The sequence below is a fragment of the Bidens hawaiensis genome, unplaced genomic scaffold, assembly GCF_021521415.1.
Source record: "Bidens hawaiensis isolate Kalapana, Puna unplaced genomic scaffold, B.hawaiensis_p1.1 tig00067142_1, whole genome shotgun sequence".
In the NCBI taxonomy this organism is placed as follows: Eukaryota; Viridiplantae; Streptophyta; class Magnoliopsida; order Asterales; family Asteraceae; genus Bidens; species Bidens hawaiensis.
Genome location: NW_027501893.1, coordinates 26,726 through 45,675, shown reverse-complemented (window position 1 = coordinate 45,675; position 18,950 = coordinate 26,726). Strand labels below are relative to the sequence as shown.

At 40.7% G+C, this 18,950-nt stretch overlaps 2 long non-coding RNA genes across 2 annotated transcripts; both read left to right on the top strand.

Annotated features, from left to right (window-relative positions):
- Positions 1–14,909: 14,909 nt before the first annotated feature.
- Positions 14,910–15,785, top strand: LOC143604850 (uncharacterized). Its single transcript, XR_013148372.1, has 3 exons — positions 14,910–14,958; positions 15,057–15,203; positions 15,271–15,785. It is a non-coding gene; the product is annotated as an uncharacterized LOC143604850 (long non-coding RNA).
- A 450-nt stretch (positions 15,786–16,235) lies between these two features.
- On the top strand, positions 16,236–17,773 carry LOC143604849 (uncharacterized). The gene is made up of 4 exons (XR_013148371.1): positions 16,236–16,498; positions 16,602–16,673; positions 16,885–17,067; positions 17,565–17,773. It is a non-coding gene; the product is annotated as an uncharacterized LOC143604849 (long non-coding RNA).
- The last annotated feature ends 1,177 nt before the right edge of the window (positions 17,774–18,950 follow it).

Sequence of the window (18,950 nt, the reverse complement as noted above, 5' to 3'; positions counted from 1 at the left end):
GAAACGTATCATGAACTCCACTGAGTTCGGCGGATAAACGAGTTTATAAGCAACCGGACCGATCCTTCCAAGATCTCAAATGGTCCAATGTAGCGCGGATTCAACTTTCCTCGCTTGCCGAAACGGGGGACTCCTTTCCATGGAGAGACTTTCAATAGTACTTTATCCCCTACTTGAAACTCCAATGGTTTCCTTCGCACATCTGCGTAACTCTTCTGTCTGTCGCGCGCTGTCTTAAGGCGATCCCTTATCTGAAAAATCTTGTCTGTTGTTTCTTGGATCAATTCAGGACCAGTCATTTGCTTGTCACCCACTTCAGCCCAGCACATGGGGATCTACACTTGCGCCCATACAAAGCTTCGAACGGCGCAGCCTTGATACTTGTGTGATAGCTATTGTTGTAAGAAAATTCAACCAATGGGAGATGAGTATCCCAGCTACCTTCGAAATCGATTGCGCACGCGCGCAGCATATCTTCCAATGTCTGGATTGTTCGCTCGCTTTGCCCATCCGTTTGAGGATGATAAGCTGTACTCATATCAAGGCGAGTACCTAGAGCTCCTGTAACGATCTCCAAAACCTTGATGTAAACCGACTATCTCGATCAGAAATGATGGACACTGGGACTCCATGTTTTGAAACTACTTCTCGAATATACAATCGGGCTAACTTTTCCATCTATCGGTTTCCTTGATCGGCAGGAAGTGCGCTGACTTAGTTAGCCGATCCACAATAACCCATATTGTGTCATAACCCCCAGGTGTCCTTGGCAGTTTGGTGATGAAGTCCATAGAGATTTGTTCCCACTTCCACATGGGAATTTCTGGCTGTTGAAGCAACCCTGATGGTTTCTGATATTCAGCCTTTACCTTCGAACACGTTAGGCACTTACTGACATACGTCGCGATGGCGCCTTTAAGATTGGGCCACCAATACAGTGTTTTAACATCTTTGGTACATCTTGTCTGCGCCAGGATGTACGGATAATACCGCGTCTTGTGAGCTTCGTTCAATACTTGCTCGCGCAATCCTCCCTTGAGAGGGACCCATATGCGGTTAGCGAAATATAGATTGCCGTTCTCTTTCAGTTCCAAACTCTTAATCATTCCCCCAAGGGCTTCGTTTTTAACAAACTCTGGTTTCAAGGCTTCTTGCTGAGCGTCTCGGATGCGGGTAGAGAGATCTGCGTGAATGGTCAACCTTAGAGCCTTGACTCGTAGCGTTTTTATTCGCTCCTTCCTACTTAGCGCGTCTGCCACCACATTCGCCTTTCCAGGGTGGTATTTTATTTCACAATCATAATCGTTCAACAATTCAACCCATTTCGTTGCCTCATGTTTAAATCCTTTTGATCAAATATATGTTGAAGGCTCTTGTGATCCGTAAAGATTATACACTTTGTACCATAGAGGTAATGGCGCCAAAATTTTTAGCGCGAAGACAACCGCTCCAAGTTCCAGATCATGCGTTGTGTAGTTCTTTTCATTGGTCTTAAGTTGGCGCGAGGCATACGCTATGACTTTGTCTCGCTGCATAAGGACACATCCGAGTCCTTGATGTGAAGCGTCGCAGTAAACGACGATGTCATCTGTCCCCCTCGGGCAGAGATAGAATTGGCGCACTACATAACTTCTGCTTCAACATTTGAAACGCTGCTTCCTGGTTTTCGCCCAAACAAACATCCTGTCTTTCTGAGTTAGCGCGGTCAGAGGTAGAGCTATCTTGGAGAAGTTCTCAATGAAGCGTCGATAGTAGCCAGCTAGTCCTAGGAATTGCCTCACCTCAGTTGGGGTTTTTGGCGCTTCCCAGTTTTCGATGGCCTTGACTTTGGAAGGATCAACGTGAATTCCTTTCTCGTTTACAACGTGACCGAGGAAGTGAACTTCTCTAAGCCAAAATTCGCACTTGGAAAACTTCGCATACAACTTTTCTTTCCCTTAACAATTCCAAAATCAATCTCAGGTGTTGCTCATGCTCGGCCTTGGTCCGAGAGTAAATCAGATATCATCTATAAACACAATCACAACTTGTCCAAGTATGGTTTGCACACTACGGTTCATCAGATCCATGAATATAGCCGGCGCATTAGTTAGCCCGAAAGGCATCACTAAGAACTCATAATGGCCATATCCTAGTTCGGAAGGCTGTCTTTGGCGCGTCTTCCTCATGGACCCTAAGTTGGTGGTATCCTGACCGTAGATCTATCTTCGAATAATAACTGGATCCCTGCAACTGGTCAAATAAGTCGTCAATCCTTGGTAAAGGGTACCGATTCTTGACTGTCAGCTTGTTCAGCTCCCTGTAGTCAATACACATTCTGAACGAACCATCCTTCTTCTTTACAAACAGTACTGGAGCTCCCCAAGGTGAGAAGCTTGGGCGAAATGAAACCCTTATCCAATAGTTCCTGTAACTGATTGGATAGTTCTTGCATCTCAGATGGAGCTAATCGATAAGGCGCTCGTGCTACTGGCGCAGCTCCTGGGACCAAATCGATGCGAAATTCGACTTGTCGCGGCGGCGGTAATCCGGGCAGATCTTCAGGAAAAACTTCTGGAAATTCGCGCACTACCGGTAATGTCTTCAATTCTTCGCTCATCTTTCTTCTCTACTACATGCGCCAGGAAGGCGTAGCACCCTTTCCTTAGGCACTTACGCGCCTTTAGGCACGAAATCAGTTTCGTCGCAACTCCCTTTCTTTCCCCTTGAATCATCAAAGTTTCTCCGGTTCAACAGTGGAATCCGGAACCTGCTTCTCATGACAAACAATCTCCGCGAGATTCTCCGACCAACCAATCCATACCTACCACAATATCGAAACTTCCCAAATCTATTGGCAACAAGTTTATATTGAACTCATGACCTCCCATGACTAATACACATTGCTCAGTCCTTTCATTCGCGCATAACTGCCTACCATTGGCTAGTTCTATAGTATAAGGTTTGTCTAGCCTACTGGTCGCTAAGCCCAGGGAGTTTTTAAACTCATGGGATATAAAACTTAGGTCAGCGCCAGTATCAAATAAGACAGATGCATAATGACCGTTAAGCAAAAACGTACCGGTTACCACATTCGGCTCTTCCTTCGCTTCACCCGCGCCGATCACAAAAGCTCTCCCGCGAGCTTGGTTTCCTTTCTGTGGGCAATCCCGACTGAAGTGTCCAGGCTTCCCGCATGCGTAGCAGCTGTCGCTCGATCCACTTCTCTGATGCGACAATTCATCGCCTTGTGTCCTGGTCTGCCACATTTGGCGCATTCGATTTTTGCGCATTCACCCTCGTGGTGATACTTGCATTTACTGCACCATGGGCGAGGCCCGCTGTATCCTTTCCTTGAGGGTTCCGCGGCTTGAATCGCGTAAACCCTTGTGCTTTCCTGCTTCTTGGGCGGGTGGCTGCTTGAAGTCTGACCCTCGGTGGGAGTTCCATTTCCTCTTGGAGTCGGAGGTTCGCTGCTCGTTCAAGCGGGGTGTCAACATACCCGCACGAACCGTATCCCTTGTAAGGGTGATGGCTCGCGCAACCGCCTCGTCAAAGGTCGGAGGTGCGGCGGCGTTGAGCGGGACTCTAACGACAGGAGGTTAACCCAAAGATGTACCTCTCGATTTTCTTTTCTTCTGTGTTTGCCATGTCTGGCACCAGCTGGCAAAGCTCGTTGAAAACGATTGGTGTAGGCATCAATATCCGTTCCTACCATGGTGTGGTTCCAGAATTCTTGTTGCAAGCTCTGAATTTCTGCGCGAGAGCAGAACTTTCTCATCATCATTCTTTCAATTCTTCCCAGGTCTTGTGAAGAGCAACTTCTCGCCCCAAAGTCTTTACTTGGAGCTTCCACCAAGACGAAGCTGCTTCTTGGAACATGCCAGTCGCGTAAAGGACCTTCTGGGTTTTCACTACATCCGCTGATGGAGAGAACGGTCTCCATCTTGTCAATCCAATTGTAGAGCCCAATGGCACCTTCGGTTGCCTTTGAACGGCCAAGGCCTACAGGCCATGAATGTTTTATAGGAGCATCCTTTGTTCAAGGCTCCGGATTCGGGTTCTGGGGTCTCGTTCTCTTGGCGACCCTGACTAGATTCGGCCTTGCTGGCCTCATGCGTTGCAATCGCCTGCGCGATTATTTCTGCGAGCTCCTCGGGTGTCATGGTAATTCCCTTGGCTCTGGTTGGAGGCATTCTTTTCATAAAAAGAAAATATAACAAACTTAGCGCATGTACTCAGAGCACATAATGTTCTTATCTCTAGACAGTGACCCGTGTTCCTAAGTGCGTGTGTGATTTTTCTTTTGAAAATATTCTTTGAAAAATATTTCATGCGATTCCCCAAAGGTTATAGTCTAGGTTTAAAAACTTCTTTTCCTAGTTCGCTATAACCAGTGCTCTGATACCATCTGTCACACCCGGCCCTGAGCGGCGGAAACAGCCGGGCGCGCACGAGTGGGGATTGATAATTAAGCACGGGCCATTGCAAAACATTCAAAGATTTTTTATTGCGCATGAGAAGTTTATTACAAACACATTACATTGTTCAAAGATTACAAAAAGAAACATCCAAGTATAAAACTGAAGATTTCCTCGCCATATCCCCTTACGCGGCGGGTAACCGTGCGCATCGAGGGGATAAAAACCAAAATCTTCCAAAAAGCTTGTTTTAGATGTTCAGCGTGTGGTGCTCTAAGTGTGACTCCATGCGGCTACCTAGTTATCTCCTGAAAGACACGTAAAAACATTTGAATCAGTATAAACTGAGTGAGTTCACAAGTTTTAGTAACTTGATAAAATCATTCTGAAACATTTCTGGCAACATCATTATCATCTGCTTGGTAAAATCGTATTAACACAATTCTGACAATATTCTGATAAAAAAATCGTTCCGCGGGTTACGCTTGAACAAATTCCTGGATACGGTGCTCGTCTATGTAAGTGGCGCAGCCACTACGAGCTAAAATAATGTAAAACCGTCCCGCGAGTTACGCGCAGACGTTTCTGGAAAACTATGCTCGTCTATGCAAAGAGGCATTGCCCCTACGAGCTAAGGATACTGTCCCGCGGGTTACGCTGCGAACAATTCTGAGAAACTGTGCTCGTCCATGCAAAGAGGCATTGCCCCTACGAGCTATGGATACCGTCCCGCGGGTTACGCGCAGACGTTGTGCCGGAAAACAAGGCGCTCGTCCATGCAAAGAGGCGCGACCCCTACGAGCGGGCTCAACCCCATAGTACTGCCCCATGCCAGGCACTCGTCCATGCAAAGAGGTGCGACCCCTACGAGTGGGCGGATCAAACCAGCAGTCCCTACCCTTAGAGTTCCAATGGTAAAGTGATCACTTACTCGAGTTCTAGCGCACATACATTGAAAACCTTAGATAACCGTTTGCATTGCTCATCATGCAACATAACTTAAAACACGATAATCCGCTTGCGTAGCTTGTAAGTATACCATGATAAAACATTATTTAAGTACGTGTCCCTCGCCCCGAAAGCAATTTAAAAAACAGTGAAAACAGTGAAAATAGGGGCTGTGAGACTCACCTGAGGTTCTTGTTAAGGGATTAATCGAGATTCGGGTTTTCTTGGTGTTGGCCTCGGAATCGAAGGTCTAGAATACGATTAAATAACAAGTATATATATTAAGATCAAGAAATAGGAGAATATAAGGGTTGGATAGTAGGTCTCAAGGTTATATTCTCGGCTTACCTAGTAACAGGATCGGAGCTGAAATAACGGATGCTTGGGAAAGGATTAGTGCAAGTTTGTAGTTCTTTGAAGTGTGTTTTGGGTGATAATTTAGGCTACAAATTTATAGGCAAACTCAAGGGAACACAATCCCTTGCTTTAGGGGATTAAAATCTTTTCATATCTAAATGTAATGATGATAAAGTATGGAAGTTATTATTATTTACTTAGGAGTGGAGTGATGGATAAAAGATTTTGATTTGATTTGGACAGAACATGCAGATCTGGGGTTGGTGAGAATAGGGTGGCTGACAGTTGACTTTTCATGTTACAGTGTGCTTTTTCAGGTACTTTTGTCAGTGTACAGTAAAAAGTGGAAAATCTCTTAAACACGCTACTGTTTCCTTTCGGGCGGGAGTAATCTCCTTAACTGGAGAATAGACCAAGTGTTCTGCGCGTATAACTTGGTGCGCATAGCTTTCTGCGTATAGGACATGTCTTTGCTGCGGGTATGTGCGTAACCTTCTCGCAGTTAGGGACATTTGAGTTTCATTTGTAGATTCTCCAGGTGGTCTTGGTATTTCAACATAGTGATCAGTCATGTTGAAGTCAATTCCATCTTGGAGCTTCAGACAAACTAGCTCTCAACGTTCCCGCCATGCGGGTAGGTTAGTTCCCTTCCGCACGCGCATAAACGATGTAGGATGCACCCGCCTTAGCATCATGCGGGATGGTCAACCCATAGACAACATAATGTTTAAGTTACATGAAAACATAAAGCCAAATCATTCACGCATGGCGCATATAACATATGCTCACGCTGGTTCTTAACATGGTGCGCTCGCGCAGGTTGCACATAACAACTGCACGCGCTGACTAACATGGCGCGCTCGCGCAGGGCGCACATAACATATGCACGCGCTTAATATTTACAATCACCTAATTATTAGGTTGATTACTTAGCTTATGGGTTTGGGAAATTACCGGTTGTCACATTTACGCAGCATGTAGTCTCGATTTTGAAGCTGGAATTGATTCGTGTTTTTCCCAGCTGGGGTTCTATACGCACTCGCCTGCTCAGCCTTTATTACGCCACGAGGTGCGCGAGCGTCCCATCTCTGACAAATGCTTCGACCATATCTTTTACATCTATGCATTCTTCAGTGTTGTGGCCCTTTGTCTTGTGAAAGTCACAGTATTTGCTCCGATCAGCATCGTGACGATGTCGGATTATTGGAGGCTTTGGCCATGGGAGCTCTTCAGTGGCGAATATCTCAGTGACGCTTTTGGTGAGTGGCGTCCATCTGGAGTTCCGGTGCGACTGTACATTATCCCTTCCGTCCAACCGATGTTGCAAGCCGGATGAGGTGTCAAAGTTTACCCTTGACTGCCAAATGCCTAGCTTTCGTTTTTTATTTAGTCGGGCGGTGAGGACGTTGTCTTCTCTCGTCCTCTGGGTGTAGAGGTTTGTGCTCTGTGGGAGATCTCTACCCAGTTGCTTCTCTGTTTCCGCATAGCGTTTTGCTGCTGTCATGATGCCATCCCATGTGGATGGCATGCCATCTTTACCCGTTAGGGTGCGGATGAGCTCTGGGTCATGTGCGCCCTGGATGAAGGCAGCGCGAACGAGATCTTCGCTGATATTGCCCAAACTTAGCTTCTTTGAGTTGAAGCGAGTGATGAAGTTTGGCAGAGATTCATCTTCCTCTCGTATGCATTTGAGGATTGTCCATTGCTCCTCGGTATACTTTCGTTGCTGGCTGAAGTGTTGGCTAAACTTCTGTTGGAAGTCTGCCTAGTCGTAGATGTGGTTGACCGGTAGACGATCGAACCATGCTCTAGCAGCCCCCACCAGCGTCATTTGGAACATGTAACACCACGTGGGTTCCGTCCAATTACTGACGGTTGCCCCCGCTATGAACCTGTTCAAATGATCGTCTGGATCAGATATACCGTCATATGTGCCTATGTTAGGCATTTGTTTGGCACTCTTTGGGGCGATTGCTTCAGCAATGTCCCTTGCAAATTTGGACGTTCCTGCATTTGCAACGTTTGGTCTGAACGTTTTAGAGAAGTCCCGTGGACTTCCACCTGTGCTTTTTGGTTTGAAGGCTTGTCCAAAATGCCTTTTCGGTTGGGATTCCGTTTCCTTACGCTTCCCTTTTGCCCTATGGCGAGGGTTCGCGTCGGAGTCGGATTCCTCCGAGTCATCCTCCCAGTATTCGAATTCGTCGGCCTGTTGCACGGAACGCAAGCGTTCGTCCAACTCAGCCTGGAATTCCTTTTGTCGTGCCTCCGCCCATGCCTTAACTTCATCGAGAGTCTGGCGGGGGAGTCTTCGTTTCTCAAACTGGATATCGGTGGATCCCAATAGGTGATCATTTACTGCACTTGCCCCAGCTTTGGTAAGTGGGGTAGTGTTCGTAAAATTTACTTCACTTGCCCCGGCTTCGGTAGCCGGGGTAGTGTTCGTAAAAACTGTGTTGCCGGTGTTCATCCCAGTAGCTGGGGTTGTGGTTACCGGAATTTCTCTAACCATCTTTGTAGAAGTTTGAAAAAACTGGAGAAAAATAAAGTTCTAGCTTTATGCACGGATGGCGCCAATGAAGAAACACTAACCGGGCCCCGGGCAGATTACTGGTAACCTGGGGGTTGGATAGCTGTTTCCCACGAGGGGTTAGACCCTTGGAAGATGGTTCTTCTGATAACCTGCAAACAGACACCGTGAGCTCGTCACTGAGAAGGGGGGGGGGTTCCTCCTTGTGACCACCCTCCGGCGTGAGAATCAGACTAGATTGCTCTTTAAATATAAAAGTATATTAAGAGATTGCTAGAGCAGATATCAGGTATATTATGATGATAATGTAGTAAGATATGTTATGTTTAGATGATCATACCATTTGGGGTATTTATAGCCGAAGGTAGGTTTCCAAGGAGGTATGGCCGGCTGCAACAGTGTTCCTGTTCATCAACAGTAGCCTACGCACGTGCCCTGCTGGTAGTTGGTGGGTAGGCAGCGGTTGACAGTGACCAGGTCTGCTGTATACTATTCCCTTTCCACCAACTGCCGGCTACGCACGTGGTATGACAGTAGTTGGTGAGTAGGCAGCGGCTTAATAGTGATACAGTACAGGAGCATGCTGCTCGCCATACTGTATCAGTGAGCTGTCGTATCCCTGATCAGATCTTTCGCCCATACCTCGTCAGGTACAGTAAAAGGTCCTTCAGTATACAGACTGGCTTATTTGGGCGGGAGTATTCCCCCTCCCGCCTCTGTGCGAGATTGCTCCCGGCTTTGCTCATTCCTTCAGGTGACACTGAATGATCGAGAGCTAAGTACCTAGTGCGTGTAGCCATGCTGCGCGGGTGGCCTTCCCTCATGGCTTGTATCCGAGGCTGCGGGAACAGGCGGAGTCCTTCACCATGGGAGGCATTTCCTGCGGGAACAGCTTGCGTACTGCGCGTAAGGACGTCACGTCTCTGAGCATGGTTGGTCCTGCGGATCCAGTTGGTCTCTGCGCAGACGTCCCTGTTTAAGGTGAGTCTTGCGGGACCAACTGGGCTCTGCTGGGACCTACCTCTTCAGCTGCCCAAACCCAAGCTCGATCGGATGCCCAATTTCAATCCCTACAAGCTGCTTTCCAACAACAACTAGAACTCTCCAAAAAATTGATCGCAACCATCATGAAAGACAAAGAAAAAGAAATGCCTAAATCTCTTTCCTTTGGCTCTTTCGGTCCTTCCCTTGCCAACACAAACAACCCTCGACAACCAAAAATTAACCTGCCCATGTTCGATGGTTCGAACCCCTTGGATTGGATTTTCCAAGCCAACAATTACTTCAAATACTATCGCATCCCTGAAACCGAACGAGTCGCCTTGACACAATTCTACTTCACCGGGGAGGCACTTAGTTGGTACAAATACCTAGACAATAACAACTTGCTCGGGACTTGGTCCGATTTCTCCCGCGACTTAGAGTTGCGGTTTGGTCCATCCACATATGCGAACTATCAAACGGCCTTATTCAAACTGAAGCAATCCTCAACCGTGACCGTTTATCAAAAGGAATTCGAGAAACTATGCAACCGGATATTCGGCTTACCCAAAGAAGCACTCCTAAATTGCTACTTATCCGGCCTTAAACCCGAAATTCAATTCGAACTCGCCATCCTCAAACCAACTTCTCTACACCAAGCCTACGGTCTCTCAAAATTGGTGGAAGACAAACTAAGTCTAACCAACCTGACACCATCTACACTTAGCTCTTACACCGCTCCATCGACTCCTTCAACGGCCACACTCACTGCTCCTGCCCTGCTGCCAACACCAACCCAACCTCCGGCTTCGTTAACAGCCCCAAATACCACTACACCATCATTGCCAACAGCCCGTTTGTCTCCCGAACAGTTGCAACAAAGATGTGTGGCTGGACTGTGTTTCCGGTGCCCCAAAAAGTACGTTCCGGGTCATCATTGCAACCCTCCTCAATTCCTACTCATAGTTGACAACACCACTGATATCCATGACGTTCTGCCATTACCTATGAACCCCGATACGTTGGACGTGCCACGTTTCCTTGCACTCTCTCCGGAGATTTTCTTTGGCATGATCACCGCCACCTCCATGAGTCTCACCCGAAAGATTCGTGAGCACCCGGTCAGCATCCTGGTTGATTCCGGCAGTACCCATGATCTCATTCAACCGCGCCTTGCATCCTTGTTGAACTTGGTCGTTCAGCCAACACCACCCTTTCCGGTAACGGTGACCCACTCCACTACCATGGGTATTGCCCTAATGTGCCTGTCACTTTAAATCAGACCTCCTTTCCAGTTTCGCTTTTTTTGTTTGCCTTCAAAAGTTATGAGCTTATTTTGGGGTTTGACTGGTTGCGCTCCTTGGGACCGGTCACAGCGGACTTTTCTGTTCCGTCACCTTTAATGGCCAACAAGTCACTTTGCAAGGTAATCAGGCGTCTATTGCCAACACTTCTACCGGAGTCATTATTTCGGACCTTGAGGACAAGATCCCATCTCAAGGGGAAGGCATTGATACGATCCAGGAGACCCGACCCGTAACTGACCCGGTAGCAACTCAGCCGAATAAGAAGGAAGAATGAGTCGAGGCAGTTTAATTTGTTTTCCCATGTTGCATTTAGTTATTTATGTTCTTTTCCATGTTTCGTGCATTAAGTAGGCTAGAGGGGTAACCACCTGCACGTTGTTTCTTTAGGCTTAAGTTTAGGTATTGTTAGTTTCAACTTTCCTTTATATATTGTAATGTTCTGCATTGAAGAACATATTAGAGTAAATTGTTCCAAATCCTTTGTTTGTCTTCTTTCTTGGAGTTTTGCCTACTCTAAAGGCAACCCATCACAATATTTATAGTTTTACTTGTTACTTTACATCCTATATCAAAATTTAGTAGTTTAACATTGTTTATGATTTTAACTCTAGATAATGCAACTCATAACTGGCCACGAGTTAAAATAATTTGTTTAAAAAATAAATGAACCATCTATAGTGACTGACCTTAGTTTTATCAATCTTAATTGCAAAACACAAAATAAAGTGAAAATTTCGTTTTTTGAAATTAAGCATTTCATCTAAAGGTGTAGAAAATTTCTTTTTAAGAATAAAAATGTGAGTTTCAGTATTACTTCTGGATATGAATTTCGCTTTTATAACACAGTTATCATATTGTATTTTCACATGTATTTTGGTTTCATTGCGTAGACCATTTAACCATCATCACTTCAACATCATCATTAAGGACTAATCTATAACTTGACAACCTTAGATTTTGAGGTCATTTAAAACATCAAGAGATATATAGTTTCTTGTAATGTATCGTTATATGTATGATCGATACCAAAACAAACATTTGCTAATTTTTTGAATGACCTCATTTTTTGGTGCAAGTATAACTCGTTCACTAAAGAAATCTATATATTTGAAATGTTTAATAATAGAAGGATATATAAAGTCAATTTATCATCTGATTAACAATGTGTTAATGTCTAACATTTGTATATCTGTGGTAAGAAGTTGATTTATCCATCTAAAAAACCAAAACATGTAGTCTAGTGTTTATATATTTTTGTAGATTTTTAAGATGATAAACTTAACATAAACAATGAGTTGATTAAAAAGTAAATTAAAAAAAGAAGTTGTAAGTGACTCTTTTTTTAAGCCAACCTGTGGGCCGAAATTCATTCTAACTATAAATTGTTTTAACCTGAATCATGCTTGATACTTTAATCATTTATAAAAACCCGCTCATTTTAATTAACATCAACATTGAGAATACATCAACAATGAATTTAAGGGTTGAAAGATAAAAAAAACTTGTAATTTAGTAAATATTATATATATTTAATAAGTTAAAATTTATTAAAATTTAAATTTTAAATTAATTTTGTCTCTTCATCCAATAATACCATTTCATATAAAATCTCAATATTAATTAACTAATATAATATATTTAAAACCTTACTTTTTGAAATCATTATTCAAAATTAACATGAAAATTAGTTACTTATAAAAAGTTAATATTAATAACTAATTAGGAAAGAATTATTAAAAAGGGAGAATGAAAGATTGAAAAAAATATAAAAATAAAATTATTAATAAGAAAGAGAAATTGTATTTAATATGAGTGAGAGGAGGGAAAATTTTGTAAAAATCACCATGGTGATAACATGTGACACCTAGAAAGCTTTGTTTATTATGTAGTATAAATATATGTATATGTATATGATTTTTCTTTGTTTCTCGAAGAAAGTGTTCCTGATTTCTAATGTGAAACAATTATTGGATTATCAAAGCAAACATGAATTTTTGTATAATGAATTATTGTTTTTCTATCAAACTCATATGCAATTTCCTTATCAAGAATAAGCTAGGCATTTTTTTATCATGGACTTAAAGATGAATAAACATATTCTGCTAGTATATGCATATAACTAAACTTTGACATCCCAAACTCATATGCAATTTATATATTGTTGTTGTAGTTTAGTTATATACATTGTTACTAAAAACGGTGATATAATTCGTTAAGTTTGCTACGAGTTGGAAGTAATTTGTTTTCTTACAATTCAGTCGGAGTTGTTACCGATGGTCCTAGTTTGTTGGGATATATTCCTTTTATCAAAGGATCTAATGATGGTTGATTCTCTTGACTAGGTGTGGAACATGTTGGAGGAGATATGTTCCAAAGTGTTCCTAAAGGAGATGTTATTTTCATGAAGGTTGGCACATCAACCTTTTTAAGATAATCTTTGTTTAAATAATAATCTTTTTTGTTAATTAACTTCAATGATTTATTTTTTTTTAGTGGATACTTCATGATTGGGGTGACACTAATTGCCTCAGGCTTCTAAAGAACTGTTGGGCGGCGTTGTCGGATTGTGGTAAGGTGGTGGTGGTGGAAGCAGTCATTCCCGACCCTGAAAGTGATATAAGTTGTAGTGATGAAGCTTCTAAGAGCGTCATCGGTAGTGATATGATAATGTTGATTGCTAACCCTGGCGGCAAAGAGCGAACCGCAAAAGAATTCAACGTGTTAGCCAAAGAGGCTGGATTCACTCCTATGAAAATTGTCTGTAGGGTCTCCAACTTTTGGGTCATGGAATTTTACAAGAATATCAAGCTTATATTTTGAATGTAATGACTATGTAAGAGGATTTGAAGTTTGGACTTAATATTTAAGTTCATTCTATATGACAATAAATAAAAACATTGCCTTCAATACAAATAAAAGTCCATTTAGTGACACACATTTTTAGTGGCATTTAGATTTTGTGCCACTAATTTAGATTTTTAATGGCACTTAACAAATTTTCAGTGACACTTAGTTTTAGTGCCAATAATTTATAAATTTAGTGACACTTTGCGTATGCCACTAAAAATCTAGTGTCACACATTTTTAGTGACATTTAGCTTTTGTGCCACTAATTTAGGTTATTTAGTGACACTTTGTGTATGCCATATTTGCTTCACACAAAATTTTAGTGATACTTAGTTTTTGTGTCACTAATTTATGATTTAGTGGGACTTTGCGTATGCCACTAAAATTCTAGCGTCACACGTTTTTAATGACATTTAGCTTTTGTGCCACTAATTTAGTTTTTTAATGGCACTTTGTTTATGTCATATTTGCTTAGCTCAAAATTTTAGTGACACTTAGTTTTAGTGCCGCTAATTTATGATTTTAGTGCTATTTTACGTATGACACTAAAATCTTGTGGCACACGTTTATAAAAGCATTTAGCTTTTGTGTCACTTTTTATTGGCACTTTATGTATGTCTTCTTTGCTTATAACACATTTTTAGTGTGACTTAGCACCAATCTATGATTTTAGTGGCAATTTGCGTATGCCATTAAAAACTAGTGGTACATGTGTTTAATGATATTTACCTTTATGCCACTAATTTAGAAGGGCATTTTTCGTATGCCACTAAAATCTAGTGGTACACACTTTTGATGGCATTTAGCCTTTATGCCACTAATTTAGGTTTTTACGCATGCCACTAAAAATCTAGTGACACGTTTTTAATGAAATTTAGCTTTTATGCCATTGAGTTTAATTGAAGACAATGCGAGTATGCCATATTAAATTTTCGTCAAAACCTTGATGTCGACTAAAAGTTAACCAACGTAAATATGAATTATTTAATGTGAAAAACCGAGGAATGACCATTCTCCTCTTACTAGTCAAGATTTTGTCAAGAGAATTTTTTTTAATTCTTTTATAATGTAAAGGCTGTATAAAACCTGAATGGAAGTAGTTTACAAATGATATGCACTTTAAAGTAATCTAGAAAGGGTTCGGAAAGAGGGTCAAGTTAATGACTTTCCGTTTGTTATTCCATTTACCTGAACAAAATAACAAGGGGGCTTCGACCAAGGTACCAATCAATTGGGATACAAGGGGCTTCCACCAACTCAGTTGCGTCTACGGTGTCTAACTTTTTTGTGTATTTTATACTAGGGATGAGCAAATCGATACCGGTACCGGCACCAAAATCGGTACCGATTTGGTACCGAATCTGTACCAAAGTTTTGAGTTTCGGTACCGGTACGATATGTGACCGTTATTTCATGAATTTTTACCTTCAATACCGTCCCGGTCACGTACCGGTACCGAACTGAATATGTTAGGACCAGGACCGGTCGGTACCAGTACGGTCCCGATCTCATCCCTGTTTTATACCATGTCAATAACAAAGAAAAAAAATCTGTACCTCCTCGTTGGAACCTGCCCCAAGTTGCAGCATAGGTCTGTTTTCTCTGCTTAATTAAACCTGCACTTTTCTTTTCATAGGTTGACATTTTTATTCCTAATGATGCATCTCCAATTCTCCCTCCCGATCGCAGAAACCCTAGTTTTCAATCTATCGTTTACATCTCCGTTCTGCATCTTCATAACTCCATCCTTGCTGCAGCTCCCGTTCTGCATCTTCATAACTCCGGCGATCCTTCGATTATTAATCCACTGAATCTTCGATTTCTTCGTCACCGAAGGTAATCAATCGTCTTCAATTCATCGAATTCACTTAGAATTTGACCTAATTTCATTTAGAAGTTGCAGTCTATCAGTTTCAGACTGAGACAGAACAAGTTTGACCGCCGGTGACGGACCTCTGGATGACGACTGTTTCTCTATCTGCGGTATGTTAATATATGTTGGTTCATTTCCGTGCTTGAGTAGAAATTAGGTAAACATTTGGATTATTTTGCTGCTAGGTTTTCATTGATGTATTTTACTATTTGTACCTTGTTTGTTGCTAGCTGGTATATAACTTGTAGGAAAAAAAAAGATCTAGGTTATTTCTGCTCTTTGTGATTTACTTATAAGCACACAAATAGTTGATCAAGAGATAAGTATCATTGTTAAGAGTAAATTGCTTATTTTAAGAGTTCCAGAAGATATGTGTTATTTTCAGTTTATATCAAGTTCTTATATGAATGTACACATTGTGAGTATTAAATTTCACAATCTTATATAATTTCACAATATGCAGAAGTTATTAAAAGTTCATAGTGTTAGTGTGTTGGTGCTTGAAATTTTGTCAAGATGTATAAAAGGAAATTTTGAGTTGAGAAGTTTGAACCAATGTATACCTCTTAAGGAGCTTTTTACTTAATAATATCACATAACTTGATATTGTTTATAGGCTAGCATACTCAAGGCTTATTTATAATCTTTTCATAATTGGTTACATTTATAACTAGAATAGAGTTCCATTAGTAATATTTTGATTTGAGATGTGGTTTTGAATTTCAGTTTAAATATGGACGCAGATTTTGTGGCTAGCAACCTGCTTGATAAGTGCATGAAAATGGAATAATTGACAATGATGTTGGCTTTGGTCAAATATCGTAAACCACTATAAACTTTGTTGTATATAACTGAATCATTGTGTTTGATATTTATGATTTCACTGAAATGCAGCATGTAGAAAAAAAGCTTGAACCATTGGAGACTAATGTACCGGCCAGACGGGCCATCATCCTGAGAGAAACACAAACTAAAAGATCAGGTATGTTTAGTATCTTTGGCCTCCACTTTTGATTCAGTTACTTATGAATGAGCCTTTTGTAATTTAGGTTTAATAAAACAATTAGCTTTTAAAAAAATAACATAATTTTTATAATCATACATGACGTACTAACAGTGCAGAATTTTGTAACCAAGAGTGATTGGATCATAACCAATCCTAGTTGTATTGAATGTACTCAACAAAATTTCTTTATTTTGTATGCATGAGTTTATTACATGCGGGCCAACAACATGACTACATATGAACATTCAAGCAGTAAGTCTAGACCTTTGAATACCTTCAAAATAGTTCTAACAAATAAATTCAAATAACTCAAATAATATGTGAATGATTATGATTTTGTGTAATGAATGTACAGGTAGCGCAATATTCAAATGAAGTTGGCAATGATCAAAACCTTTCCAATGACGTTGATCAGTTATTGTTTTAGGTACCACTTTTGTCATAAATTTATTAGTTTATACTAGCTTCAGTTAAGTCAATGAAGTCAAACATTGGCATGAGTGTTAATATATTAAACAGGTTTGGTTTTTCTTTTTTTTTTTTTAAATATATATGAAATTGAATTGATTTGTTATCCTGTTTAAAACTGTTATTTACCATACACTTGAAACTGACCAACCTCAGTTTAATGCATGCAGGTGGGTATTACGTGCGGCCCTGCTTGCAGTGTGACCCTTTTTAATGATTCACAATATGGATAAATGGTGCATTCGCCAAACATGTTAACCTGATGCGTCGAGATTGCTATACATCGCTATACATATATCTCGCTTATATTTGATCTACAAACAGCGCCCGCAAGTAGTTAATATTATTAATATGTAAGTATTCTCTTTGGGATACTTAAATTCTTTTTTTTTCTTGCATATTATTTTAATGTTATGTGATATATAGAGAGAGAGAGAGATAGAGAGATAGATAGATAGTATGGGTAGATATGGATAGACACGAGGCTACATATCATGTTTCTGTTGTATGTGCAGTTTCATGATATATCTTCACATATATGATCATATATGGTTCTCATTTCTGAAAAAAAAATAAAGAACCTAGACCTGAATTTGCAGCAATAACTGCTACTGTGCCTATAGATGTTGAGATATTTATTCACATATATGATCATATGTGGCTCTCTCATTTCTGAGAAGATCCTCATATGAACCGGTGGATGACATCAACTTTGGCCATATTTCATCCTAAAGTCAATGGATTCAATTTACTAAGCTATGTAATTGGTTGGTGCAACTTGAATTTGCTACCTAATAGTGTTCATATTGTTTGCATTTTGAAAAGTCTTAATTTTTTTATTTTTTATTAGGTACCTAACATGAAGATTGAAGACTATGAAAGAGATTCATGAACGCAATGACATTTTTAGTTTTTATTAAGATATTTGTTTGTTTTCCTTTTTATATATTTGATGTTTAGACTTGAGATTTGGCATTTGGTATATATTTGAAAGATGATCAAACTATTAAGTACGTTGAAGATATTATGCTTTCTATATTTTAGGGTATTTATATTAATGTGATTTAGACATCTATAGTGGTGTTAAAAGTGTGGTGAAAAAGTGCCACTAAAATCTGATGGTTTATCAAATAAAAAAGTGTCACTAAGAGTTTAATAGTTTGTAGTGGCAAACAAGAAAAAGTGCCATTAAAGCCCGGAAGTTTGAATGGCAACGGAAAAAGTGTCACTAAGCCCGTAAGCTTATAGTGGCATACGAAAAAAGTGCCACAATAGCCCAGAAAGTTTGTAGTGGCAAACGAAAAAAAGTGCCATTAAAGTCCAAAGTGGCAGACGAAAAAAGTGCCACTAAAAGTCGAAAAAGTTTTAGTGGCAAGCGAAAAAAGTGCCACTAAAACTTCAAAAGTTTGAGTGGCACTAAAACTTCAAAAGTTTGAGTGGCAAACGATAAAAGTGCCACTAAAAGGCTTTAATGGGAGCACTTCTAGTGCCACTTTTTTTGTGTGCCACTCATTCCAACAATGTTCTTTAGTGGCACTTTTGTGGTTTATTGTGACACTATTTGTGTGCCATTAAATGGCTTTTTCTCTGTTAGGGTGACCAAATTAATGAGTTCGATTTGAAATGAGTAAAGTTTAAAACCTTTTGGCAGAGTTGGGATTAAGCTAATTTGCAAGTTATCAATCTTTATAAATACAAATTGTCTACAAAGACTTATTACAGAGAATTACATTAAGTGAGAGTGGGCTATATATGTCTCGCTAACATAACACGCGCGTGCACACAAAAAAAAAACCCGTAAATGGAACCGATAAGTGCAACAAACAACAGTATGTTAGTTGTTAGTTATTTGACCTAAACTTTTGGTGTGTTCTATAGAAAGATGAAGAGACTAAGAGAGGGTTGATCTTGAGTGGGCTTTTATTTGCAAGAGTTTTTGTTGGACCACAGCTTTATAAGCCACAAAACAAAAGCCTCGAACTTCACGTAGTGGTGAAAAAAAACCCAAATTCAGAATTGGACCACAAAAAAAAAATCGAAACCGGTTTATATCGGATTTTTACTACTCGAGCCCATACCCGACCCAACCTGTATGGTACGGATAGGGTATGCATTTCAATACGAAAACCTTTACCATAAACCATACCCGATTTGTACCCAGTATTACTGAAAACTGGAATCGGTTCCATACCTGGTATCCGGGAATCATTATTTCAAATACTCGATCTATACCCGA